Consider the following 26,834-nt stretch of genomic DNA (forward strand, 5'->3'; position numbering starts at 1 on the left):
TCGTAGTGAAATGCAATGCATTTCCATTTGATTACTGTGCAGAGCATTGTAAAGATATTCTACAAACTGCTTCTGATCATGTGCCATTCAGTTTGAGAGTGTAGTTACCGATCCTTCCACGAAGAGCAATACTGCATTTGCATTCCTTGCTGAGGCGGCCCGGTTCAAAGACAGGGAAGAAGGTGATGCGCTGGTGTCACAGTGCACCACGGATTCCTGAACTATTCTGTCTGCCAAATGTACCCCAAAGTCGTATCTGAAAGGCCTCATTTGGAAGCTGTCTGTCGTTATTCAAAGTGCGAGAATTGGCACCAGAGGTCCTGCATCATGTTTTGGAGCAGTTCGCACGTTAGTGGCTCATTCAATCAGCAACAGCAATGAAAGAAATTGCACTCTCAGAGGAAGCTCTGGACCTGTGCTTTCAAAGCTAGCATTAAGGTGCGCCCCGAGATCTAAGCCATGTTGGAATTTAAACGGAGGAATCGACAAAGAGGCTGCAGAATAACATCGCATCCTTTTGGTTTTCATTAAATCACTGATGAGCAGGAAAATGTAAACGGGGAGAGCGACTGGGAAAGTGAGGCAGTTGCAGCTCTGTTGAAACTCCTTCTTTTTGAGTCACTCAGCAACAAGAGGCGTGAAGGTGACTCAGGCGTGAGAGCTCTTCACATCGAGAACAAAAAGCAATCAAGTGCAGTTAGCACCACTCCCGGAGTGGGGGTGGGGTGAGATAATTAGCTTTTGATTTCAGTTCCTCTGTTCAGAAACTGCCTTTTAAATTGAGGTGAACAGAAACTGCATTTCTAATAAGCACCATGGAATTTAGCAAGATTTTTTGTGTCGCTTCTCGTCGATTCCCACGCAGGTTTCCAACTCAGTTGATGTCGATGTGGCTCATGTCCAGGTGTGAACATCCCTGCAGCCAATTGCATAAAAGGCAAGGAAAGTGGCATCTCGAACTGGCCCCGAGGTCAGAGCATCCTCACAATGTGATCGGTCGTTCTCGGATTGTAATGCTACCTCCGGTGTTAGTGTGGAGAACATTCTTTGGGACTATTATTCTACAAAACAGACACAGTGACTGAAACTATGCTGCACGGTATGATGTGGAACACGGCCTGCTCAGCTTTGTTTATTTTCCCTGTAGTCCGGTGTGTTTCATGTTCCGTGTAAACGTGAAAGTTGTCCTATTTCGAGCAATGGGTGAAATCATTTAGCAAAGTAAGAATCGAAATTGCAGTAATGTCAAGCAGTTCATGGTTATTTGACCAAATCATAAGCGAACATGTATGCTCACGCACTCACAGATACATTTGTAGTTGAAAAGAGTCTGAGAAGATAGCCTCAGCTTACCATTGATTTTTATCCGGATTGATGGGCTATCATTATCTGCTGCGAAATTGATATTGTAGCCGGGCACATCCACGCAGCCGTGCGAGTCCGAGAGGGATCATGGAACCCTTTTCACTTGACTTTCCATCTGTTGTTATGCAGGAGCTCAATTGGAAGTGAAAGAAAATGGGGAACTGGCGCAGTTGGTAGTGTGGCCGAGCGGTCTAAGGCGCTGGATTTAGGTTCCAGTCTCGACAGGGGCGTAGGTTCGAATCCCACCACTGCCATTGCTGCTGATCGACTGCAACGGTGCAGCTTGTTGAAATGCTGTTGCCACCACTGATGTTGTTTCGTTCAGAACAAAATTCGATTTGTTTCCCTGGGAATCAACTGTCGAGTGGGAAAGTGCCAAATTTCCTCTGCTGTCATGATCGTGTTCGTCTCCCGCGTGGAAAATTGCAAACATCTCTACTGTTGCTTTACGTTCCAAGCATGTTGAGATTTTACTGGAACCGAATGGTGACTGCTATTTCATCGCTGTTGTGAAACAAAGTCCTGCGGTGAGTCGATTCATCGTTATTTGGCTTTCTGGCGAGTGGGAAAATCGTTCCGATGAATTTTGATGTCATATGCTATTGAATTTCTCCAATTTCCTTCGTTTCTGTCCCGGAGACCCCTGAAGGGAAAGGTAATCTAATCGAGACTGTGATTGGTGAAATTCACTTTTTGTGGCCCATTCTTATTATGTTCTTTCTTTCTCTCTTTTCAGCATTGTCTGTGATATGGTGGTGCACTGAGGCTCAAGTATCATTGAAAAGTAATTTGGAATTGCCCTGTTGTTAGTTGTGAGATTACTTTACGGCTCATGCCCTCGGAGTGTCTCACATTTAGCATTCATGCTCACTGTATCTGAAAATGCATTTGGTTTGCCAGTTTTGTTTGTGTTGCGTGCCAAATGTTTTCTGTTTTGCGATTCGTTCAATACATTACGAATTAACAGGCTTTCTGAGGTAATTTCCAGCTGCAAAAACTCCTCAACTGAGAATCTGGGAAAATTTCACAGAGTATGGTCAGTCGCAGCAAAAGTAAGGAAGTCCTTCGTTTCTGCAGTGTTTCACAATACTACCTTTCCAGTGAGCAGTCGAACAGACTAAATGATTGTGCCACAGACTGCGACGGCCAGCTCGGCTAAAAAGTTATCCTTTTAAAGCCGGTGTAAGCAACACAACGTTATTGGGCTACACCGCGTGAAAACAGATACTTCGGTGTATCTCGTCCATGCATACCACACAGCCAAAATTAAACAACTCCCATGAAACAACGAGCATTTGGAAACAGAAAGGTGAAAGGTAGAACGTCTTCAACTTTCAGTGTCGGATACCACTGAGCTGCAGCAGGGGCGGCTGTGGGCTTGTTTCTGTAGCATAGTGATCAGCACGTTCACCTTCCGCAAGATAGGTTCCCGCGGTCGAAACTGTTTTGTTCTTCATCTGCAGCCTTTTACATGGACAAGAACGGAGCTTTCCTGCTTGCTTTCCCATCTGCAAACCTGCCTTCGAATTTGCTTGAACAAATCTGCTCTCGTAGTGAAATGCAATGCATTTCCATTTGATTACTGTGCAGAGCATTGTAAAGATATTCTACAAACTGCTTCTGATCATGTGCCATTCAGTTTGAGAGTGTAGTTACCGATCCTTCCACGAAGAGCAATACTGCATTTGCATTCCTTGCTGAGGCGGCCCGGTTCAAAGACAGGGAAGAAGGTGATGCGCTGGTGTCACAGTGCACCACGGATTCCTGAACTATTCTGTCTGCCAAATGTACCCCAAAGTCGTATCTGAAAGGCCTCATTTGGAAGCTGTCTGTCGTTATTCAAAGTGCGAGAATTGGCACCAGAGGTCCTGCATCATGTTTTGGAGCAGTTCGCACGTTAGTGGCTCATTCAATCAGCAACAGCAATGAAAGAAATTGCACTCTCAGAGGAAGCTCTGGACCTGTGCTTTCAAAGCTAGCATTAAGGTGCGCCCCGAGATCTAAGCCATGTTGGAATTTAAACGGAGGAATCGACAAAGAGGCTGCAGAATAACATCGCATCCTTTTGGTTTTCATTAAATCACTGATGAGCAGGAAAATGTAAACGGGGAGAGCGACTGGGAAAGTGAGGCAGTTGCAGCTCTGTTGAAACTCCTTCTTTTTGAGTCACTCAGCAACAAGAGGCGTGAAGGTGACTCAGGCGTGAGAGCTCTTCACATCGAGAACAAAAAGCAATCAAGTGCAGTTAGCACCACTCCCGGAGTGGGGGTGGGGTGAGATAATTAGCTTTTGATTTCAGTTCCTCTGTTCAGAAACTGCCTTTTAAATTGAGGTGAACAGAAACTGCATTTCTAATAAGCACCATGGAATTTAGCAAGATTTTTTGTGTCGCTTCTCGTCGATTCCCACGCAGGTTTCCAACTCAGTTGATGTCGATGTGGCTCATGTCCAGGTGTGAACATCCCTGCAGCCAATTGCATAAAAGGCAAGGAAAGTGGCATCTCGAACTGGCCCCGAGGTCAGAGCATCCTCACAATGTGATCGGTCGTTCTCGGATTGTAATGCTACCTCCGGTGTTAGTGTGGAGAACATTCTTTGGGACTATTATTCTACAAAACAGACACAGTGACTGAAACTATGCTGCACGGTATGATGTGGAACACGGCCTGCTCAGCTTTGTTTATTTTCCCTGTAGTCCGGTGTGTTTCATGTTCCGTGTAAACGTGAAAGTTGTCCTATTTCGAGCAATGGGTGAAATCATTTAGCAAAGTAAGAATCGAAATTGCAGTAATGTCAAGCAGTTCATGGTTATTTGACCAAATCATAAGCGAACATGTATGCTCACGCACTCACAGATACATTTGTAGTTGAAAAGAGTCTGAGAAGATAGCCTCAGCTTACCATTGATTTTTATCCGGATTGATGGGCTATCATTATCTGCTGCGAAATTGATATTGTAGCCGGGCACATCCACGCAGCCGTGCGAGTCCGAGAGGGATCATGGAACCCTTTTCACTTGACTTTCCATCTGTTGTTATGCAGGAGCTCAATTGGAAGTGAAAGAAAATGGGGAACTGGCGCAGTTGGTAGTGTGGCCGAGCGGTCTAAGGCGCTGGATTTAGGTTCCAGTCTCGACAGGGGCGTGGGTTCGAATCCCACCACTGCCATTGCTGCTGATCGACTGCAACGGTGCAGCTTGTTGAAATGCTGTTGCCACCACTGATGTTGTTTCGTTCAGAACAAAATTCGATTTGTTTCCCTGGGAATCAACTGTCGAGTGGGAAAGTGCCAAATTTCCTCTGCTGTCATGATCGTGTTCGTCTCCCGCGTGGAAAATTGCAAACATCTCTACTGTTGCTTTACGTTCCAAGCATGTTGAGATTTTACTGGAACCGAATGGTGACTGCTATTTCATCGCTGTTGTGAAACAAAGTCCTGCGGTGAGTCGATTCATCGTTATTTGGCTTTCTGGCGAGTGGGAAAATCGTTCCGATGAATTTTGATGTCATATGCTATTGAATTTCTCCAATTTCCTTCGTTTCTGTCCCGGAGACCCCTGAAGGGAAAGGTAATCTAATCGAGACTGTGATTGGTGAAATTCACTTTTTGTGGCCCATTCTTATTATGTTCTTTCTTTCTCTCTTTTCAGCATTGTCTGTGATATGGTGGTGCACTGAGGCTCAAGTATCATTGAAAAGTAATTTGGAATTGCCCTGTTGTTAGTTGTGAGATTACTTTACGGCTCATGCCCTCGGAGTGTCTCACATTTAGCATTCATGCTCACTGTATCTGAAAATGCATTTGGTTTGCCAGTTTTGTTTGTGTTGCGTGCCAAATGTTTTCTGTTTTGCGATTCGTTCAATACATTACGAATTAACAGGCTTTCTGAGGTAATTTCCAGCTGCAAAAACTCCTCAACTGAGAATCTGGGAAAATTTCACAGAGTATGGTCAGTCGCAGCAAAAGTAAGGAAGTCCTTCGTTTCTGCAGTGTTTCACAATACTACCTTTCCAGTGAGCAGTCGAACAGACTAAATGATTGTGCCACAGACTGCGACGGCCAGCTCGGCTAAAAAGTTATCCTTTTAAAGCCGGTGTAAGCAACACAACGTTATTGGGCTACACCGCGTGAAAACAGATACTTCGGTGTATCTCGTCCATGCATACCACACAGCCAAAATTAAACAACTCCCATGAAACAACGAGCATTTGGAAACAGAAAGGTGAAAGGTAGAACGTCTTCAACTTTCAGTGTCGGATACCACTGAGCTGCAGCAGGGGCGGCTGTGGGCTTGTTTCTGTAGCATAGTGATCAGCACGTTCACCTTCCGCAAGATAGGTTCCCGCGGTCGAAACTGTTTTGTTCTTCATCTGCAGCCTTTTACATGGACAAGAACGGAGCTTTCCTGCTTGCTTTCCCATCTGCAAACCTGCCTTCGAATTTGCTTGAACAAATCTGCTCTCGTAGTGAAATGCAATGCATTTCCATTTGATTACTGTGCAGAGCATTGTAAAGATATTCTACAAACTGCTTCTGATCATGTGCCATTCAGTTTGAGAGTGTAGTTACCGATCCTTCCACGAAGAGCAATACTGCATTTGCATTCCTTGCTGAGGCGGCCCGGTTCAAAGACAGGGAAGAAGGTGATGCGCTGGTGTCACAGTGCACCACGGATTCCTGAACTATTCTGTCTGCCAAATGTACCCCAAAGTCGTATCTGAAAGGCCTCATTTGGAAGCTGTCTGTCGTTATTCAAAGTGCGAGAATTGGCACCAGAGGTCCTGCATCATGTTTTGGAGCAGTTCGCACGTTAGTGGCTCATTCAATCAGCAACAGCAATGAAAGAAATTGCACTCTCAGAGGAAGCTCTGGACCTGTGCTTTCAAAGCTAGCATTAAGGTGCGCCCCGAGATCTAAGCCATGTTGGAATTTAAACGGAGGAATCGACAAAGAGGCTGCAGAATAACATCGCATCCTTTTGGTTTTCATTAAATCACTGATGAGCAGGAAAATGTAAACGGGGAGAGCGACTGGGAAAGTGAGGCAGTTGCAGCTCTGTTGAAACTCCTTCTTTTTGAGTCACTCAGCAACAAGAGGCGTGAAGGTGACTCAGGCGTGAGAGCTCTTCACATCGAGAACAAAAAGCAATCAAGTGCAGTTAGCACCACTCCCGGAGTGGGGGGTGGGGTGAGATAATTAGCTTTTGATTTCAGTTCCTCTGTTCAGAAACTGCCTTTTAAATTGAGGTGAACAGAAACTGCATTTCTAATAAGCACCATGGAATTTAGCAAGATTTTTTGAGTCGCTTCTCGTCGATTCCCACGCAGGTTTCCAACTCAGTTGATGTCGATGTGGCTCATGTCCAGGTGTGAACATCCCTGCAGCCAATTGCATAAAAGGCAAGGAAAGTGGCATCTCGAACTGGCCCCGAGGTCAGAGCATCCTCACAATGTGATCGGTCGTTCTCGGATTGTAATGCTACCTCCGGTGTTAGTGTGGAGAACATTCTTTGGGACTATTATTCTACAAAACAGACACAGTGACTGAAACTATGCTGCACGGTATGATGTGGAACACGGCCTGCTCAGCTTTGTTTATTTTCCCTGTAGTCCGGTGTGTTTCATGTTCCGTGTAAACGTGAAAGTTGTCCTATTTCGAGCAATGGGTGAAATCATTTAGCAAAGTAAGAATCGAAATTGCAGTAATGTCAAGCAGTTCATGGTTATTTGACCAAATCATAAGCGAACATGTATGCTCACGCACTCACAGATACATTTGTAGTTGAAAAGAGTCTGAGAAGATAGCCTCAGCTTACCATTGATTTTTATCCGGATTGATGGGCTATCATTATCTGCTGCGAAATTGATATTGTAGCCGGGCACATCCACGCAGCCGTGCGAGTCCGAGAGGGATCATGGAACCCTTTTCACTTGACTTTCCATCTGTTGTTATGCAGGAGCTCAATTGGAAGTGAAAGAAAATGGGGAACTGGCGCAGTTGGTAGTGTGGCCGAGCGGTCTAAGGCGCTGGATTTAGGTTCCAGTCTCGACAGGGGCGTGGGTTCGAATCCCACCACTGCCATTGCTGCTGATCGACTGCAACGGTGCAGCTTGTTGAAATGCTGTTGCCACCACTGATGTTGTTTCGTTCAGAACAAAATTCGATTTGTTTCCCTGGGAATCAACTGTCGAGTGGGAAAGTGCCAAATTTCCTCTGCTGTCATGATCGTGTTCGTCTCCCGCGTGGAAAATTGCAAACATCTCTACTGTTGCTTTACGTTCCAAGCATGTTGAGATTTTACTGGAACCGAATGGTGACTGCTATTTCATCGCTGTTGTGAAACAAAGTCCTGCGGTGAGTCGATTCATCGTTATTTGGCTTTCTGGCGAGTGGGAAAATCGTTCCGATGAATTTTGATGTCATATGCTATTGAATTTCTCCAATTTCCTTCGTTTCTGTCCCGGAGACCCCTGAAGGGAAAGGTAATCTAATCGAGACTGTGATTGGTGAAATTCACTTTTTGTGGCCCATTCTTATTATGTTCTTTCTTTTCTCTCTTTTCAGCATTGTCTGTGATATGGTGGTGCACTGAGGCTCAAGTATCATTGAAAAGTAATTTGGAATTGCCCTGTTGTTAGTTGTGAGATTACTTTACGGCTCATGCCCTCGGAGTGTCTCACATTTAGCATTCATGCTCACTGTATCTGAAAATGCATTTGGTTTGCCAGTTTTGTTTGTGTTGCGTGCCAAATGTTTTCTGTTTTGCGATTCGTTCAATACATTACGAATTAACAGGCTTTCTGAGGTAATTTCCAGCTGCAAAAACTCCTCAACTGAGAATCTGGGAAAATTTCACAGAGTATGGTCAGTCGCAGCAAAAGTAAGGAAGTCCTTCGTTTCTGCAGTGTTTCACAATACTACCTTTCCAGTGAGCAGTCGAACAGACTAAATGATTGTGCCACAGACTGCGACGGCCAGCTCGGCTAAAAAGTTATCCTTTTAAAGCCGGTGTAAGCAACACAACGTTATTGGGCTACACCGCGTGAAAACAGATACTTCGGTGTATCTCGTCCATGCATACCACACAGCCAAAATTAAACAACTCCCATGAAACAACGAGCATTTGGAAACAGAAAGGTGAAAGGTAGAACGTCTTCAACTTTCAGTGTCGGATACCACTGAGCTGCAGCAGGGGCGGCTGTGGGCTTGTTTCTGTAGCATAGTGATCAGCACGTTCACCCTCCGCAAGATAGGTTCCCGCGGTCGAAACTGTTTTGTTCTTCATCTGCAGCCTTTTACATGGACAAGAACGGAGCTTTCCTGCTTGCTTTCCCATCTGCAAACCTGCCTTCGAATTTGCTTGAACAAATCTGCTCTCGTAGTGAAATGCAATGCATTTCCATTTGATTACTGTGCAGAGCATTGTAAAGATATTCTACAAACTGCTTCTGATCATGTGCCATTCAGTTTGAGAGTGTAGTTACCGATCCTTCCACGAAGAGCAATACTGCATTTGCATTCCTTGCTGAGGCGGCCCGGTTCAAAGACAGGGAAGAAGGTGATGCGCTGGTGTCACAGTGCACCACGGATTCCTGAACTATTCTGTCTGCCAAATGTACCCCAAAGTCGTATCTGAAAGGCCTCATTTGGAAGCTGTCTGTCGTTATTCAAAGTGCGAGAATTGGCACCAGAGGTCCTGCATCATGTTTTGGAGCAGTTCGCACGTTAGTGGCTCATTCAATCAGCAACAGCAATGAAAGAAATTGCACTCTCAGAGGAAGCTCTGGACCTGTGCTTTCAAAGCTAGCATTAAGGTGCGCCCCGAGATCTAAGCCATGTTGGAATTTAAACGGAGGAATCGACAAAGAGGCTGCAGAATAACATCGCATCCTTTTGGTTTTCATTAAATCACTGATGAGCAGGAAAATGTAAACGGGGAGAGCGACTGGGAAAGTGAGGCAGTTGCAGCTCTGTTGAAACTCCTTCTTTTTGAGTCACTCAGCAACAAGAGGCGTGAAGGTGACTCAGGCGTGAGAGCTCTTCACATCGAGAACAAAAAGCAATCAAGTGCAGTTAGCACCACTCCCGGAGTGGGGGTGGGGTGAGATAATTAGCTTTTGATTTCAGTTCCTCTGTTCAGAAACTGCCTTTTAAATTGAGGTGAACAGAAACTGCATTTCTAATAAGCACCATGGAATTTAGCAAGATTTTTTGAGTCGCTTCTCGTCGATTCCCACGCAGGTTTCCAACTCAGTTGATGTCGATGTGGCTCATGTCCAGGTGTGAACATCCCTGCAGCCAATTGCATAAAAGGCAAGGAAAGTGGCATCTCGAACTGGCCCCGAGGTCAGAGCATCCTCACAATGTGATCGGTCGTTCTCGGATTGTAATGCTACCTCCGGTGTTAGTGTGGAGAACATTCTTTGGGACTATTATTCTACAAAACAGACACAGTGACTGAAACTATGCTGCACGGTATGATGTGGAACACGGCCTGCTCAGCTTTGTTTATTTTCCCTGTAGTCCGGTGTGTTTCATGTTCCGTGTAAACGTGAAAGTTGTCCTATTTCGAGCAATGGGTGAAATCATTTAGCAAAGTAAGAATCGAAATTGCAGTAATGTCAAGCAGTTCATGGTTATTTGACCAAATCATAAGCGAACATGTATGCTCACGCACTCACAGATACATTTGTAGTTGAAAAGAGTCTGAGAAGATAGCCTCAGCTTACCATTGATTTTTATCCGGATTGATGGGCTATCATTATCTGCTGCGAAATTGATATTGTAGCCGGGCACATCCACGCAGCCGTGCGAGTCCGAGAGGGATCATGGAACCCTTTTCACTTGACTTTCCATCTGTTGTTATGCAGGAGCTCAATTGGAAGTGAAAGAAAATGGGGAACTGGTGCAGTTGGTAGTGTGGCCGAGCGGTCTAAGGCGCTGGATTTAGGTTCCAGTCTCGACAGGGGCGTGGGTTCGAATCCCACCACTGCCATTGCTGCTGATCGACTGCAACGGTGCAGCTTGTTGAAATGCTGTTGCCACCACTGATGTTGTTTCGTTCAGAACAAAATTCGATTTGTTTCCCTGGGAATTAACTGTCGAGTGGGAAAGTGCCAAATTTCCTCTGCTGTCATGATCGTGTTCGTCTCCCGCGTGGAAAATTGCAAACATCTCTACTGTTGCTTTACGTTCCAAGCATGTTGAGATTTTACTGGAACCGAATGGTGACTGCTATTTCATCGCTGTTGTGAAACAAAGTCCTGCGGTGAGTCGATTCATCGTTATTTGGCTTTCTGGCGAGTGGGAAAATCGTTCCGATGAATTTTGATGTCATATGCTATTGAATTTCTCCAATTTCCTTCGTTTCTGTCCCGGAGACCCCTGAAGGGAAAGGTAATCTAATCGAGACTGTGATTGGTGAAATTCACTTTTTGTGGCCCATTCTTATTATGTTCTTTCTTTCTCTCTTTTCAGCATTGTCTGTGATATGGTGGTGCACTGAGGCTCAAGTATCATTGAAAAGTAATTTGGAATTGCCCTGTTGTTAGTTGTGAGATTACTTTACGGCTCATGCCCTCGGAGTGTCTCACATTTAGCATTCATGCTCACTGTATCTGAAAATGCATTTGGTTTGCCAGTTTTGTTTGTGTTGCGTGCCAAATGTTTTCTGTTTTGCGATTCGTTCAATACATTACGAATTAACAGGCTTTCTGAGGTAATTTCCAGCTGCAAAAACTCCTCAACTGAGAATCTGGGAAAATTTCACAGAGTATGGTCAGTCGCAGCAAAAGTAAGGAAGTCCTTCGTTTCTGCAGTGTTTCACAATACTACCTTTCCAGTGAGCAGTCGAACAGACTAAATGATTGTGCCACAGACTGCGACGGCCAGCTCGGCTAAAAAGTTATCCTTTTAAAGCCGGTGTAAGCAACACAACGTTATTGGGCTACACCGCGTGAAAACAGATACTTCGGTGTATCTCGTCCATGCATACCACACAGCCAAAATTAACAACTCCCATGAAACAACGAGCATTTGGAAACAGAAAGGTGAAAGGTAGAACGTCTTCAACTTTCAGTGTCGGATACCACTGAGCTGCAGCAGGGGCGGCTGTGGGCTTGTTTCTGTAGCATAGTGATCAGCACGTTCACCTTCCGCAAGATAGGTTCCCGCGGTCGAAACTGTTTTGTTCTTCATCTGCAGCCTTTTACATGGACAAGAACGGAGCTTTCCTGCTTGCTTTCCCATCTGCAAACCTGCCTTCGAATTTGCTTGAACAAATCTGCTCTCGTAGTGAAATGCAATGCATTTCCATTTGATTACTGTGCAGAGCATTGTAAAGATATTCTACAAACTGCTTCTGATCATGTGCCATTCAGTTTGAGAGTGTAGTTACCGATCCTTCCACGAAGAGCAATACTGCATTTGCATTCCTTGCTGAGGCGGCCCGGTTCAAAGACAGGGAAGAAGGTGATGCGCTGGTGTCACAGTGCACCACGGATTCCTGAACTATTCTGTCTGCCAAATGTACCCCAAAGTCGTATCTGAAAGGCCTCATTTGGAAGCTGTCTGTCGTTATTCAAAGTGCGAGAATTGGCACCAGAGGTCCTGCATCATGTTTTGGAGCAGTTCGCACGTTAGTGGCTCATTCAATCAGCAACAGCAATGAAAGAAATTGCACTCTCAGAGGAAGCTCTGGACCTGTGCTTTCAAAGCTAGCATTAAGGTGCGCCCCGAGATCTAAGCCATGTTGGAATTTAAACGGAGGAATCGACAAAGAGGCTGCAGAATAACATCGCATCCTTTTGGTTTTCATTAAATCACTGATGAGCAGGAAAATGTAAACGGGGAGAGCGACTGGGAAAGTGAGGCAGTTGCAGCTCTGTTGAAACTCCTTCTTTTTGAGTCACTCAGCAACAAGAGGCGTGAAGGTGACTCAGGCGTGAGAGCTCTTCACATCGAGAACAAAAAGCAATCAAGTGCAGTTAGCACCACTCCCGGAGTGGGGGTGGGGTGAGATAATTAGCTTTTGATTTCAGTTCCTCTGTTCAGAAACTGCCTTTTAAATTGAGGTGAACAGAAACTGCATTTCTAATAAGCACCATGGAATTTAGCAAGATTTTTTGAGTCGCTTCTCGTCGATTCCCACGCAGGTTTCCAACTCAGTTGATGTCGATGTGGCTCATGTCCAGGTGTGAACATCCCTGCAGCCAATTGCATAAAAGGCAAGGAAAGTGGCATCTCGAACTGGCCCCGAGGTCAGAGCATCCTCACAATGTGATCGGTCGTTCTCGGATTGTAATGCTACCTCCGGTGTTAGTGTGGAGAACATTCTTTGGGACTATTATTCTACAAAACAGACACAGTGACTGAAACTATGCTGCACGGTATGATGTGGAACACGGCCTGCTCAGCTTTGTTTATTTTCCCTGTAGTCCGGTGTGTTTCATGTTCCGTGTAAACGTGAAAGTTGTCCTATTTCGAGCAATGGGTGAAATCATTTAGCAAAGTAAGAATCGAAATTGCAGTAATGTCAAGCAGTTCATGGTTATTTGACCAAATCATAAGCGAACATGTATGCTCACGCACTCACAGATACATTTGTAGTTGAAAAGAGTCTGAGAAGATAGCCTCAGCTTACCATTGATTTTTATCCGGATTGATGGGCTATCATTATCTGCTGCGAAATTGATATTGTAGCCGGGCACATCCACGCAGCCGTGCGAGTCCGAGAGGGATCATGGAACCCTTTTCACTTGACTTTCCATCTGTTGTTATGCAGGAGCTCAATTGGAAGTGAAAGAAAATGGGGAACTGGCGCAGTTGGTAGTGTGGCCGAGCGGTCTAAGGCGCTGGATTTAGGTTCCAGTCTCGACAGGGGCGTGGGTTCGAATCCCACCACTGCCATTGCTGCTGATCGACTGCAACGGTGCAGCTTGTTGAAATGCCGTTGCCACCACTGATGTTGTTTCGTTCAGAACAAAATTCGATTTGTTTCCCTGGGAATCAACTGTCGAGTGGGAAAGTGCCAAATTTCCTCTGCTGTCATGATCGTGTTCGTCTCCCGCGTGGAAAATTGCAAACATCTCTACTGTTGCTTTACGTTCCAAGCATGTTGAGATTTTACTGGAACCGAATGGTGACTGCTATTTCATCGCTGTTGTGAAACAAAGTCCTGCGGTGAGTCGATTCATCGTTATTTGGCTTTCTGGCGAGTGGGAAAATCGTTCCGATGAATTTTGATGTCATATGCTATTGAATTTCTCCAATTTCCTTCGTTTCTGTCCCGGAGACCCCTGAAGGGAAAGGTAATCTAATCGAGACTGTGATTGGTGAAATTCACTTTTTGTGGCCCATTCTTATTATGTTCTTTCTTTCTCTCTTTTCAGCATTGTCTGTGATATGGTGGTGCACTGAGGCTCAAGTATCATTGAAAAGTAATTTGGAATTGCCCTGTTGTTAGTTGTGAGATTACTTTACGGCTCATGCCCTCGGAGTGTCTCACATTTAGCATTCATGCTCACTGTATCTGAAAATGCATTTGGTTTGCCAGTTTTGTTTGTGTTGCGTGCCAAATGTTTTCTGTTTTGCGATTCGTTCAATACATTACGAATTAACAGGCTTTCTGAGGTAATTTCCAGCTGCAAAAACTCCTCAACTGAGAATCTGGGAAAATTTCACAGAGTATGGTCAGTCGCAGCAAAAGTAAGGAAGTCCTTCGTTTCTGCAGTGTTTCACAATACTACCTTTCCAGTGAGCAGTCGAACAGACTAAATGATTGTGCCACAGACTGCGACGGCCAGCTCGGCTAAAAAGTTATCCTTTTAAAGCCGGTGTAAGCAACACAACGTTATTGGGCTACACCGCGTGAAAACAGATACTTCGGTGTATCTCGTCCATGCATACCACACAGCCAAAATTAAACAACTCCCATGAAACAACGAGCATTTGGAAACAGAAAGGTGAAAGGTAGAACGTCTTCAACTTTCAGTGTCGGATACCACTGAGCTGCAGCAGGGGCGGCTGTGGGCTTGTTTCTGTAGCATAGTGATCAGCACGTTCACCCTCCGCAAGATAGGTTCCCGCGGTCGAAACTGTTTTGTTCTTCATCTGCAGCCTTTTACATGGACAAGAACGGAGCTTTCCTGCTTGCTTTCCCATCTGCAAACCTGCCTTCGAATTTGCTTGAACAAATCTGCTCTCGTAGTGAAATGCAATGCATTTCCATTTGATTACTGTGCAGAGCATTGTAAAGATATTCTACAAACTGCTTCTGATCATGTGCCATTCAGTTTGAGAGTGTAGTTACCGATCCTTCCACGAAGAGCAATACTGCATTTGCATTCCTTGCTGAGGCGGCCCGGTTCAAAGACAGGGAAGAAGGTGATGCGCTGGTGTCACAGTGCACCACGGATTCCTGAACTATTCTGTCTGCCAAATGTACCCCAAAGTCGTATCTGAAAGGCCTCATTTGGAAGCTGTCTGTCGTTATTCAAAGTGCGAGAATTGGCACCAGAGGTCCTGCATCATGTTTTGGAGCAGTTCGCACGTTAGTGGCTCATTCAATCAGCAACAGCAATGAAAGAAATTGCACTCTCAGAGGAAGCTCTGGACCTGTGCTTTCAAAGCTAGCATTAAGGTGCGCCCCGAGATCTAAGCCATGTTGGAATTTAAACGGAGGAATCGACAAAGAGGCTGCAGAATAACATCGCATCCTTTTGGTTTTCATTAAATCACTGATGAGCAGGAAAATGTAAACGGGGAGAGCGACTGGGAAAGTGAGGCAGTTGCAGCTCTGTTGAAACTCCTTCTTTTTGAGTCACTCAGCAACAAGAGGCGTGAAGGTGACTCAGGCGTGAGAGCTCTTCACATCGAGAACAAAAAGCAATCAAGTGCAGTTAGCACCACTCCCGGAGTGGGGGTGGGGTGAGATAATTAGCTTTTGATTTCAGTTCCTCTGTTCAGAAACTGCCTTTTAAATTGAGGTGAACAGAAACTGCATTTCTAATAAGCACCATGGAATTTAGCAAGATTTTTTGAGTCGCTTCTCGTCGATTCCCACGCAGGTTTCCAACTCAGTTGATGTCGATGTGGCTCATGTCCAGGTGTGAACATCCCTGCAGCCAATTGCATAAAAGGCAAGGAAAGTGGCATCTCGAACTGGCCCCGAGGTCAGAGCATCCTCACAATGTGATCGGTCGTTCTCGGATTGTAATGCTACCTCCGGTGTTAGTGTGGAGAACATTCTTTGGGACTATTATTCTACAAAACAGACACAGTGACTGAAACTATGCTGCACGGTATGATGTGGAACACGGCCTGCTCAGCTTTGTTTATTTTCCCTGTAGTCCGGTGTGTTTCATGTTCCGTGTAAACGTGAAAGTTGTCCTATTTCGAGCAATGGGTGAAATCATTTAGCAAAGTAAGAATCGAAATTGCAGTAATGTCAAGCAGTTCATGGTTATTTGACCAAATCATAAGCGAACATGTATGCTCACGCACTCACAGATACATTTGTAGTTGAAAAGAGTCTGAGAAGATAGCCTCAGCTTACCATTGATTTTTATCCGGATTGATGGGCTATCATTATCTGCTGCGAAATTGATATTGTAGCCGGGCACATCCACGCAGCCGTGCGAGTCCGAGAGGGATCATGGAACCCTTTTCACTTGACTTTCCATCTGTTGTTATGCAGGAGCTCAATTGGAAGTGAAAGAAAATGGGGAACTGGCGCAGTTGGTAGTGTGGCCGAGCGGTCTAAGGCGCTGGATTTAGGTTCCAGTCTCGACAGGGGCGTGGGTTCGAATCCCACCACTGCCATTGCTGCTGATCGACTGCAACGGTGCAGCTTGTTGAAATGCTGTTGCCACCACTGATGTTGTTTCGTTCAGAACAAAATTCGATTTGTTTCCCTGGGAATCAACTGTCGAGTGGGAAAGTGCCAAATTTCCTCTGCTGTCATGATCGTGTTCGTCTCCCGCGTGGAAAATTGCAAGCATCTCTACTGTTGCTTTACGTTCCAAGCATGTTGAGATTTTACTGGAACCGAATGGTGACTGCTATTTCATCGCTGTTGTGAAACAAAGTCCTGCGGTGAGTCGATTCATCGTTATTTGGCTTTCTGGCGAGTGGGAAAATCGTTCCGATGAATTTTGATGTCATATGCTATTGAATTTCTCCAATTTCCTTCGTTTCTGTCCCGGAGACCCCTGAAGGGAAAGGTAATCTAATCGAGACTGTGATTGGTGAAATTCACTTTTTGTGGCCCATTCTTATTATGTTCTTTCTTTCTCTCTTTTCAGCATTGTCTGTGATATGGTGGTGCACTGAGGCTCAAGTATCATTGAAAAGTAATTTGGAATTGCCCTGTTGTTAGTTGTGAGATTACTTTACGGCTCATGCCCTCGGAGTGTCTCACATTTAGCATTCATGCTCACTGTATCTGAAAATGCATTTGGTTTGCCAGTTTTGTTTGTGTTGCGTGCCAAATGTTTTCTGTTTTGCGATTCGTTCAATACATTACGAATTAACAGGCTTTCTGAGGTAATTTCCAGCTGCAAAAACTCCTCAACTGAGAATCTGGGAAAATTTCACAGAGTATGGTCAGTCGCAGCAAAAGTAAGGAAGTCCTTCGTTTCTGCAGTGTTTCACAATACTACCTTTCCAGTGAGCAGTCGAACAGACTAAATGATTGTGCCACAGACTGCGACGGCCAGCTCGGCTAAAAAGTTATCCTTTTAAAGCCGGTGTAAGCAACACAACGTTATTGGGCTACACCGCGTGAAAACAGATACTTCGGTGTATCTCGTCCATGCATACCACACAGCCAAAATTAAACAACTCCCATGAAACAACGAGCATTTGGAAACAGAAAGGTGAAAGGTAGAACGTCTTCAACTTTCAGTGTCGGATACCACTGAGCTGCAGCAGGGGCGGCTGTGGGCTTGTTTCTGTAGCATAGTGATCAGCACGTTCACCCTCCGCAAGATAGGTTCCCGCGGTCGAAACTGTTTTGTTCTTCATCTGCAGCCTTTTACATGGACAAGAACGGAGCTTTCCTGCTTGCTTTCCCATCTGCAAACCTGCCTTCGAATTTGCTTGAACAAATCTGCTCTCGTAGTGAAATGCAATGCATTTCCATTTGATTACTGTGCAGAGCATTGTAAAGATATTCTACAAACTGCTTCTGATCATGTGCCATTCAGTTTGAGAGTGTAGTTACCGATCCTTCCACGAAGAGCAATACTGCATTTGCATTCCTTGCTGAGGCGGCCCGGTTCAAAGACAGGGAAGAAGGTGATGCGCTGGTGTCACAGTGCACCACGGATTCCTGAACTATTCTGTCTGCCAAATGTACCCCAAAGTCGTATCTGAAAGGCCTCATTTGGAAGCTGTCTGTCGTTATTCAAAGTGCGAGAATTGGCACCAGAGGTCCTGCATCATGTTTTGGAGCAGTTCGCACGTTAGTGGCTCATTCAATCAGCAACAGCAATGAAAGAAATTGCACTCTCAGAGGAAGCTCTGGACCTGTGCTTTCAAAGCTAGCATTAAGGTGCGCCCCGAGATCTAAGCCATGTTGGAATTTAAACGGAGGAATCGACAAAGAGGCTGCAGAATAACATCGCATCCTTTTGGTTTTCATTAAATCACTGATGAGCAGGAAAATGTAAACGGGGAGAGCGACTGGGAAAGTGAGGCAGTTGCAGCTCTGTTGAAACTCCTTCTTTTTGAGTCACTCAGCAACAAGAGGCGTGAAGGTGACTCAGGCGTGAGAGCTCTTCACATCGAGAACAAAAAGCAATCAAGTGCAGTTAGCACCACTCCCGGAGTGGGGGTGGGGTGAGATAATTAGCTTTTGATTTCAGTTCCTCTGTTCAGAAACTGCCTTTTAAATTGAGGTGAACAGAAACTGCATTTCTAATAAGCACCATGGAATTTAGCAAGATTTTTTGAGTCGCTTCTCGTCGATTCCCACGCAGGTTTCCAACTCAGTTGATGTCGATGTGGCTCATGTCCAGGTGTGAACATCCCTGCAGCCAATTGCATAAAAGGCAAGGAAAGTGGCATCTCGAACTGGCCCCGAGGTCAGAGCATCCTCACAATGTGATCGGTCGTTCTCGGATTGTAATGCTACCTCCGGTGTTAGTGTGGAGAACATTCTTTGGGACTATTATTCTACAAAACAGACACAGTGACTGAAACTATGCTGCACGGTATGATGTGGAACACGGCCTGCTCAGCTTTGTTTATTTTCCCTGTAGTCCGGTGTGTTTCATGTTCCGTGTAAACGTGAAAGTTGTCCTATTTCGAGCAATGGGTGAAATCATTTAGCAAAGTAAGAATCGAAATTGCAGTAATGTCAAGCAGTTCATGGTTATTTGACCAAATCATAAGCGAACATGTATGCTCACGCACTCACAGATACATTTGTAGTTGAAAAGAGTCTGAGAAGATAGCCTCAGCTTACCATTGATTTTTATCCGGATTGATGGGCTATCATTATCTGCTGCGAAATTGATATTGTAGCCGGGCACATCCACGCAGCCGTGCGAGTCCGAGAGGGATCATGGAACCCTTTTCACTTGACTTTCCATCTGTTGTTATGCAGGAGCTCAATTGGAAGTGAAAGAAAATGGGGAACTGGCGCAGTTGGTAGTGTGGCCGAGCGGTCTAAGGCGCTGGATTTAGGTTCCAGTCTCGACAGGGGCGTGGGTTCGAATCCCACCACTGCCATTGCTGCTGATCGACTGCAACGGTGCAGCTTGTTGAAATGCTGTTGCCACCACTGATGTTGTTTCGTTCAGAACAAAATTCGATTTGTTTCCCTGGGAATCAACTGTCGAGTGGGAAAGTGCCAAATTTCCTCTGCTGTCATGATCGTGTTCGTCTCCCGCGTGGAAAATTGCAAACATCTCTACTGTTGCTTTACGTTCCAAGCATGTTGAGATTTTACTGGAACCGAATGGTGACTGCTATTTCATCGCTGTTGTGAAACAAAGTCCTGCGGTGAGTCGATTCATCGTTATTTGGCTTTCTGGCGAGTGGGAAAATCGTTCCGATGAATTTTGATGTCATATGCTATTGAATTTCTCCAATTTCCTTCGTTTCTGTCCCGGAGACCCCTGAAGGGAAAGGTAATCTAATCGAGACTGTGATTGGTGAAATTCACTTTTTGTGGCCCATTCTTATTATGTTCTTTCTTTCTCTCTTTTCAGCATTGTCTGTGATATGGTGGTGCACTGAGGCTCAAGTATCATTGAAAAGTAATTTGGAATTGCCCTGTTGTTAGTTGTGAGATTACTTTACGGCTCATGCCCTCGGAGTGTCTCACATTTAGCATTCATGCTCACTGTATCTGAAAATGCATTTGGTTTGCCAGTTTTGTTTGTGTTGCGTGCCAAATGTTTTCTGTTTTGCGATTCGTTCAATACATTACGAATTAACAGGCTTTCTGAGGTAATTTCCAGCTGCAAAAACTCCTCAACTGAGAATCTGGGAAAATTTCACAGAGTATGGTCAGTCGCAGCAAAAGTAAGGAAGTCCTTCGTTTCTGCAGTGTTTCACAATACTACCTTTCCAGTGAGCAGTCGAACAGACTAAATGATTGTGCCACAGACTGCGACGGCCAGCTCGGCTAAAAAGTTATCCTTTTAAAGCCGGTGTAAGCAACACAACGTTATTGGGCTACACCGCGTGAAAACAGATACTTCGGTGTATCTCGTCCATGCATACCACACAGCCAAAATTAACAACTCCCATGAAACAACAAGCATTTGGAAACAGAAAGGTGAAGGTAGAACGTCTTCAACTTTCAGTGTCGGATACCACTGAGCTGCAGCAGGGGCGGCTGTGGGCTTGTTTCTGTAGCATAGTGATCAGCACGTTCACCTTCCGCAAGATAGGTTCCCGCGGTCGAAACTGTTTTGTTCTTCATCTGCAGCCTTTTACATGGACAAGAACGGAGCTTTCCTGCTTGCTTTCCCATCTGCAAACCTGCCTTCGAATTTGCTTGAACAAATCTGCTCTCGTAGTGAAATGCAATGCATTTCCATTTGATTACTGTGCAGAGCATTGTAAAGATATTCTACAAACTGCTTCTGATCATGTGCCATTCAGTTTGAGAGTGTAGTTACCGATCCTTCCACGAAGAGCAATACTGCATTTGCATTCCTTGCTGAGGCGGCCCGGTTCAAAGACAGGGAAGAAGGTGATGCGCTGGTGTCACAGTGCACCACGGATTCCTGAACTATTCTGTCTGCCAAATGTACCCCAAAGTCGTATCTGAAAGGCCTCATTTGGAAGCTGTCTGTCGTTATTCAAAGTGCGAGAATTGGCACCAGAGGTCCTGCATCATGTTTTGGAGCAGTTCGCACGTTAGTGGCTCATTCAATCAGCAACAGCAATGAAAGAAATTGCACTCTCAGAGGAAGCTCTGGACCTGTGCTTTCAAAGCTAGCATTAAGGTGCGCCCCGAGATCTAAGCCATGTTGGAATTTAAACGGAGGAATCGACAAAGAGGCTGCAGAATAACATCGCATCCTTTTGGTTTTCATTAAATCACTGATGAGCAGGAAAATGTAAACGGGGAGAGCGACTGGGAAAGTGAGGCAGTTGCAGCTCTGTTGAAACTCCTTCTTTTTGAGTCACTCAGCAACAAGAGGCGTGAAGGTGACTCAGGCGTGAGAGCTCTTCACATCGAGAACAAAAAGCAATCAAGTGCAGTTAGCACCACTCCCGGAGTGGGGGTGGGGTGAGATAATTAGCTTTTGATTTCAGTTCCTCTGTTCAGAAACTGCCTTTTAAATTGAGGTGAACAGAAACTGCATTTCTAATAAGCACCATGGAATTTAGCAAGATTTTTTGAGTCGCTTCTCGTCGATTCCCACGCAGGTTTCCAACTCAGTTGATGTCGATGTGGCTCATGTCCAGGTGTGAACATCCCTGCAGCCAATTGCATAAAAGGCAAGGAAAGTGGCATCTCGAACTGGCCCCGAGGTCAGAGCATCCTCACAATGTGATCGGTCGTTCTCGGATTGTAATGCTACCTCCGGTGTTAGTGTGGAGAACATTCTTTGGGACTATTATTCTACAAAACAGACACAGTGACTGAAACTATGCTGCACGGTATGATGTGGAACACGGCCTGCTCAGCTTTGTTTATTTTCCCTGTAGTCCGGTGTGTTTCATGTTCCGTGTAAACGTGAAAGTTGTCCTATTTCGAGCAATGGGTGAAATCATTTAGCAAAGTAAGAATCGAAATTGCAGTAATGTCAAGCAGTTCATGGTTATTTGACCAAATCATAAGCGAACATGTATGCTCACGCACTCACAGATACATTTGTAGTTGAAAAGAGTCTGAGAAGATAGCCTCAGCTTACCATTGATTTTTATCCGGATTGATGGGCTATCATTATCTGCTGCGAAATTGATATTGTAGCCGGGCACATCCACGCAGCCGTGCGAGTCCGAGAGGGATCATGGAACCCTTTTCACTTGACTTTCCATCTGTTGTTATGCAGGAGCTCAATTGGAAGTGAAAGAAAATGGGGAACTGGCGCAGTTGGTAGTGTGGCCGAGCGGTCTAAGGCGCTGGATTTAGGTTCCAGTCTCGACAGGGGCGTGGGTTCGAATCCCACCACTGCCATTGCTGCTGATCGACTGCAACGGTGCAGCTTGTTGAAATGCTGTTGCCACCACTGATGTTGTTTCGTTCAGAACAAAATTCGATTTGTTTCCCTGGGAATCAACTGTCGAGTGGGAAAGTGCCAAATTTCCTCTGCTGTCATGATCGTGTTCGTCTCCCGCGTGGAAAATTGCAAACATCTCTACTGTTGCTTTACGTTCCAAGCATGTTGAGATTTTACTGGAACCGAATGGTGACTGCTATTTCATCGCTGTTGTGAAACAAAGTCCTGCGGTGAGTCGATTCATCGTTATTTGGCTTTCTGGCGAGTGGGAAAATCGTTCCGATGAATTTTGATGTCATATGCTATTGAATTTCTCCAATTTCCTTCGTTTCTGTCCCGGAGACCCCTGAAGGGAAAGGTAATCTAATCGAGACTGTGATTGGTGAAATTCACTTTTTGTGGCCCATTCTTATTATGTTCTTTCTTTCTCTCTTTTCAGCATTGTCTGTGATATGGTGGTGCACTGAGGCTCAAGTATCATTGAAAAGTAATTTGGAATTGCCCTGTTGTTAGTTGTGAGATTACTTTACGGCTCATGCCCTCGGAGTGTCTCACATTTAGCATTCATGCTCACTGTATCTGAAAATGCATTTGGTTTGCCAGTTTTGTTTGTGTTGCGTGCCAAATGTTTTCTGTTTTGCGATTCGTTCAATACATTACGAATTAACAGGCTTTCTGAGGTAATTTCCAGCTGCAAAAACTCCTCAACTGAGAATCTGGGAAAATTTCACAGAGTATGGTCAGTCGCAGCAAAAGTAAGGAAGTCCTTCGTTTCTGCAGTGTTTCACAATACTACCTTTCCAGTGAGCAGTCGAACAGACTAAATGATTGTGCCACAGACTGCGACGGCCAGCTCGGCTAAAAAGTTATCCTTTTAAAGCCGGTGTAAGCAACACAACGTTATTGGGCTACACCGCGTGAAAACAGATACTTCGGTGTATCTCGTCCATGCATACCACACAGCCAAAATTAAACAACTCCCATGAAACAACGAGCATTTGGAAACAGAAAGGTGAAAGGTAGAACGTCTTCAACTTTCAGTGTCGGATACCACTGAGCTGCAGCAGGGGCGGCTGTGGGCTTGTTTCTGTAGCATAGTGATCAGCACGTTCACCTTCCGCAAGATAGGTTCCCGCGGTCGAAACTGTTTTGTTCTTCATCTGCAGCCTTTTACATGGACAAGAACGGAGCTTTCCTGCTTGCTTTCCCATCTGCAAACCTGCCTTCGAATTTGCTTGAACAAATCTGCTCTCGTAGTGAAATGCAATGCATTTCCATTTGATTACTGTGCAGAGCATTGTAAAGATATTCTACAAACTGCTTCTGATCATGTGCCATTCAGTTTGAGAGTGTAGTTACCGATCCTTCCACGAAGAGCAATACTGCATTTGCATTCCTTGCTGAGGCGGCCCGGTTCAAAGACAGGGAAGAAGGTGATGCGCTGGTGTCACAGTGCACCACGGATTCCTGAACTATTCTGTCTGCCAAATGTACCCCAAAGTCGTATCTGAAAGGCCTCATTTGGAAGCTGTCTGTCGTTATTCAAAGTGCGAGAATTGGCACCAGAGGTCCTGCATCATGTTTTGGAGCAGTTCGCACGTTAGTGGCTCATTCAATCAGCAACAGCAATGAAAGAAATTGCACTCTCAGAGGAAGCTCTGGACCTGTGCTTTCAAAGCTAGCATTAAGGTGCGCCCCGAGATCTAAGCCATGTTGGAATTTAAACGGAGGAATCGACAAAGAGGCTGCAGAATAACATCGCATCCTTTTGGTTTTCATTAAATCACTGATGAGCAGGAAAATGTAAACGGGGAGAGCGACTGGGAAAGTGAGGCAGTTGCAGCTCTGTTGAAACTCCTTCTTTTTGAGTCACTCAGCAACAAGAGGCGTGAAGGTGACTCAGGCGTGAGAGCTCTTCACATCGAGAACAAAAAGCAATCAAGTGCAGTTAGCACCACTCCCGGAGTGGGGGTGGGGTGAGATAATTAGCTTTTGATTTCAGTTCCTCTGTTCAGAAACTGCCTTTTAAATTGAGGTGAACAGAAACTGCATTTCTAATAAGCACCATGGAATTTAGCAAGATTTTTTGAGTCGCTTCTCGTCGATTCCCACGCAGGTTTCCAACTCAGTTGATGTCGATGTGGCTCATGTCCAGGTGTGAACATCCCTGCAGCCAATTGCATAAAAGGCAAGGAAAGTGGCATCTCGAACTGGCCCCGAGGTCAGAGCATCCTCACAATGTGATCGGTCGTTCTCGGATTGTAATGCTACCTCCGGTGTTAGTGTGGAGAACATTCTTTGGGACTATTATTCTACAAAACAGACACAGTGACTGAAACTATGCTGCACGGTATGATGTGGAACACGGCCTGCTCAGCTTTGTTTATTTTCCCTGTAGTCCGGTGTGTTTCATGTTCCGTGTAAACGTGAAAGTTGTCCTATTTCGAGCAATGGGTGAAATCATTTAGCAAAGTAAGAATCGAAATTGCAGTAATGTCAAGCAGTTCATGGTTATTTGACCAAATCATAAGCGAACATGTATGCTCACGCACTCACAGATACATTTGTAGTTGAAAAGAGTCTGAGAAGATAGCCTCAGCTTACCATTGATTTTTATCCGGATTGATGGGCTATCATTATCTGCTGCGAAATTGATATTGTAGCCGGGCACATCCACGCAGCCGTGCGAGTCCGAGAGGGATCATGGAACCCTTTTCACTTGACTTTCCATCTGTTGTTATGCAGGAGCTCAATTGGAAGTGAAAGAAAATGGGGAACTGGCGCAGTTGGTAGTGTGGCCGAGCGGTCTAAGGCGCTGGATTTAGGTTCCAGTCTCGACAGGGGCGTGGGTTCGAATCCCACCACTGCCATTGCTGCTGATCGACTGCAACGGTGCAGCTTGTTGAAATGCTGTTGCCACCACTGATGTTGTTTCGTTCAGAACAAAATTCGATTTGTTTCCCTGGGAATCAACTGTCGAGTGGGAAAGTGCCAAATTTCCTCTGCTGTCATGATCGTGTTCGTCTCCCGCGTGGAAAATTGCAAACATCTCTACTGTTGCTTTACGTTCCAAGCATGTTGAGATTTTACTGGAACCGAATGGTGACTGCTATTTCATCGCTGTTGTGAAACAAAGTCCTGCGGTGAGTCGATTCATCGTTATTTGGCTTTCTGGCGAGTGGGAAAATCGTTCCGATGAATTTTGATGTCATATGCTATTGAATTTCTCCAATTTCCTTCGTTTCTGTCCCGGAGACCCCTGAAGGGAAAGGTAATCTAATCGAGACTGTGATTGGTGAAATTCACTTTTTGTGGCCCATTCTTATTATGTTCTTTCTTTCTCTCTTTTCAGCATTGTCTGTGATATGGTGGTGCACTGAGGCTCAAGTATCATTGAAAAGTAATTTGGAATTGCCCTGTTGTTAGTTGTGAGATTACTTTACGGCTCATGCCCTCGGAGTGTCTCACATTTAGCATTCATGCTCACTGTATCTGAAAATGCATTTGGTTTGCCAGTTTTGTTTGTGTTGCGTGCCAAATGTTTTCTGTTTTGCGATTCGTTCAATACATTACGAATTAACAGGCTTTCTGAGGTAATTTCCAGCTGCAAAAACTCCTCAACTGAGAATCTGGGAAAATTTCACAGAGTATGGTCAGTCGCAGCAAAAGTAAGGAAGTCCTTCGTTTCTGCAGTGTTTCACAATACTACCTTTCCAGTGAGCAGTCGAACAGACTAAATGATTGTGCCACAGACTGCGACGGCCAGCTCGGCTAAAAAGTTATCCTTTTAAAGCCGGTGTAAGCAACACAACGTTATTGGGCTACACCGCGTGAAAACAGATACTTCGGTGTATCTCGTCCATGCATACCACACAGCCAAAATTAACAACTCCCATGAAACAACGAGCATTTGGAAACAGAAAGGTGAAAGGTAGAACGTCTTCAACTTTCAGTGTCGGATACCACTGAGCTGCAGCAGGGGCGGCTGTGGGCTTGTTTCTGTAGCATAGTGATCAGCACGTTCACCTTCCGCAAGATAGGTTCCCGCGGTCGAAACTGTTTTGTTCTTCATCTGCAGCCTTTTACATGGACAAGAACGGAGCTTTCCTGCTTGCTTTCCCATCTGCAAACCTGCCTTCGAATTTGCTTGAACAAATCTGCTCTCGTAGTGAAATGCAATGCATTTCCATTTGATTACTGTGCAGAGCATTGTAAAGATATTCTACAAACTGCTTCTGATCATGTGCCATTCAGTTTGAGAGTGTAGTTACCGATCCTTCCACGAAGAGCAATACTGCATTTGCATTCCTTGCTGAGGCGGCCCGGTTCAAAGACAGGGAAGAAGGTGATGCGCTGGTGTCACAGTGCACCACGGATTCCTGAACTATTCTGTCTGCCAAATGTACCCCAAAGTCGTATCTGAAAGGCCTCATTTGGAAGCTGTCTGTCGTTATTCAAAGTGCGAGAATTGGCACCAGAGGTCCTGCATCATGTTTTGGAGCAGTTCGCACGTTAGTGGCTCATTCAATCAGCAACAGCAATGAAAGAAATTGCACTCTCAGAGGAAGCTCTGGACCTGTGCTTTCAAAGCTAGCATTAAGGTGCGCCCCGAGATCTAAGCCATGTTGGAATTTAAACGGAGGAATCGACAAAGAGGCTGCAGAATAACATCGCATCCTTTTGGTTTTCATTAAATCACTGATGAGCAGGAAAATGTAAACGGGGAGAGCGACTGGGAAAGTGAGGCAGTTGCAGCTCTGTTGAAACTCCTTCTTTTTGAGT

The 26,834-nt window shown here is 45.1% G+C and overlaps 9 non-coding genes across 9 annotated transcripts; all 9 read left to right on the top strand.

The window, feature by feature from the left end:
* Nucleotides 1–1,537: 1,537 nt before the first annotated feature.
* Nucleotides 1,538–1,619, top strand: trnal-uag (transfer RNA leucine (anticodon UAG)). Its single transcript has one exon. It is a non-coding gene; the product is annotated as a tRNA-Leu (tRNA).
* A 2,831-nt stretch (nt 1,620–4,450) lies between these two features.
* On the top strand, nt 4,451–4,532 carry trnal-uag (transfer RNA leucine (anticodon UAG)). Its single transcript has one exon. It is a non-coding gene; the product is annotated as a tRNA-Leu (tRNA).
* A 2,832-nt stretch (nt 4,533–7,364) lies between these two features.
* Nucleotides 7,365–7,446, top strand: trnal-uag (transfer RNA leucine (anticodon UAG)). Its single transcript has one exon. It is a non-coding gene; the product is annotated as a tRNA-Leu (tRNA).
* A 2,832-nt stretch (nt 7,447–10,278) lies between these two features.
* On the top strand, nt 10,279–10,360 carry trnal-uag (transfer RNA leucine (anticodon UAG)). The gene has a single exon. It is a non-coding gene; the product is annotated as a tRNA-Leu (tRNA).
* Nucleotides 10,361–13,190: 2,830 nt separating this feature from the next.
* trnal-uag (transfer RNA leucine (anticodon UAG)) lies at nt 13,191–13,272 on the top strand. Its single transcript has one exon. It is a non-coding gene; the product is annotated as a tRNA-Leu (tRNA).
* Nucleotides 13,273–16,103: 2,831 nt separating this feature from the next.
* Nucleotides 16,104–16,185, top strand: trnal-uag (transfer RNA leucine (anticodon UAG)). The gene has a single exon. It is a non-coding gene; the product is annotated as a tRNA-Leu (tRNA).
* A 2,831-nt stretch (nt 16,186–19,016) lies between these two features.
* trnal-uag (transfer RNA leucine (anticodon UAG)) lies at nt 19,017–19,098 on the top strand. The gene has a single exon. It is a non-coding gene; the product is annotated as a tRNA-Leu (tRNA).
* A 2,829-nt stretch (nt 19,099–21,927) lies between these two features.
* On the top strand, nt 21,928–22,009 carry trnal-uag (transfer RNA leucine (anticodon UAG)). Its single transcript has one exon. It is a non-coding gene; the product is annotated as a tRNA-Leu (tRNA).
* Nucleotides 22,010–24,840: 2,831 nt separating this feature from the next.
* Nucleotides 24,841–24,922, top strand: trnal-uag (transfer RNA leucine (anticodon UAG)). The gene has a single exon. It is a non-coding gene; the product is annotated as a tRNA-Leu (tRNA).
* The last annotated feature ends 1,912 nt before the right edge of the window (nt 24,923–26,834 follow it).

This window comes from Hemiscyllium ocellatum, unplaced genomic scaffold, assembly GCF_020745735.1.
Source record: "Hemiscyllium ocellatum isolate sHemOce1 unplaced genomic scaffold, sHemOce1.pat.X.cur. scaffold_251_pat_ctg1, whole genome shotgun sequence".
Lineage (NCBI taxonomy): Eukaryota > Metazoa > Chordata > Chondrichthyes > Orectolobiformes > Hemiscylliidae > Hemiscyllium > Hemiscyllium ocellatum.